Source organism: Schistocerca piceifrons, chromosome 5 (assembly GCF_021461385.2).
Source record: "Schistocerca piceifrons isolate TAMUIC-IGC-003096 chromosome 5, iqSchPice1.1, whole genome shotgun sequence".
Classification (NCBI taxonomy): Eukaryota; Metazoa; Arthropoda; class Insecta; order Orthoptera; family Acrididae; genus Schistocerca; species Schistocerca piceifrons.
In genome coordinates this window covers 503183191-503184486 of record NC_060142.1, presented here as the reverse complement: position 1 = coordinate 503184486, position 1296 = coordinate 503183191, and the positions used below count along the sequence as shown (strand labels likewise).

At 49.0% G+C, this 1296-nt stretch overlaps 1 pseudogene; it reads right to left on the bottom strand.

Moving 5' to 3' along the window:
- Positions 1-553: 553 nt before the first annotated feature.
- Positions 554-671, bottom strand: LOC124799585 (annotated as a pseudogene).
- Between the last annotated feature and the right edge of the window lie 625 nt (positions 672-1296).

Below are 1296 nucleotides of genomic sequence, written 5' to 3'. Positions count from 1 at the left end.
AAATAATTTTGCAGTTCGTTTCATGTTTTGATGATTTTACTAAACGACAGCATCATCTGCAAAGAATATAAGAGGCGTGCTCAGATTGTTTCCTAAACCGGTTATACAGATAAGAAGAGAAGAAGGCCTATGGGGTACTCAAGATTTTGTTCGATTTCACTTGAAATGCGAGCTTTATAACAATTTTTATTCTTCCCCACCCCCTCATACCTTCCTCCATTATAAAATTTACGATTCTTTTATTGGTGTTGTACCATAGAACTCTTTTCTCCCTAATTCGATTCATTTTCTCTTCATTGGTAACAAAATGACGCCACAGCAATATATTGTATCTTTCGCTGTGTGGAAAAAAAAGCACTCCGTCTTAAGGCCACGAGTGGCCTACCGGGACCATCTGGCCGCCGTGTCATCCTCGGAGGAGGATACGGATAGGAGGGGCGTGGGGTCAGCACATCGCTCACCCGTCGTAAGATGGTATTCTTGACCGAAGCCGCTACTATTGGGTCGGGTAGCTCCTCAATTGGCATCACGAGGCTGAGTGCACCCCGAAAAATGGCAACAGTGCATGGCGGCCGGGATGGTCACCCATCCAAGTGCCGACCACGCCCGACAGTGCTTAACTTCGGTGATCTCACGGGAACCGGTGTATCCACTGAGGCAAGGCCGTTGCCTCTTTCGTTGTGTGGGCAGTAGCAAATGTCAATAGGGTCAGTTGTGATCTTCCGTCAATAGGGGGGGGGGGGGGGGGCAGTTGTGTATTACCGCCAGAAAGATGGGAGTCAAGGTAACAAGGATTCATGCGCTACACTGGTCGCCGTATCTACAGGATGTATCGTTATTAACAGCAAAAACTGGCACGGCTAAAAGTTAAATGACTGACAGCGCTACCGATGCAGATCCACAGATTGTGATGCAGCTGGCGGCGCCACGTCGCCAGACAAGAACAAGATGACACTGCCATAGGGTCGCCGTCAGTCACATGGGGATAGTAGTCTCGCACTTGGCACAAAATTCGGCCCTCGTTACACAGCTACACCACCACTCGGCGTTGGCTAGACATAGGACCCATCCACTTCCCAACCTTGCTTCATCGCCGCCAGAGGGACTCGGCGTGATGCTGTACCTCACAGTGGTGCTTTCTTTTACTAGGGTGGTGTAGAGCAATGCCACGGAGGAGGAGCATGTTGTGCGACTGCAGAATCGCGCCCTTAAGCGCGCGCTGGATCTGCCGTTAAAAGGAATGGACAGATGAAGAAAACAGGAGAAAAATCCAAGTTTTTTCAGTTTCATTTTTAA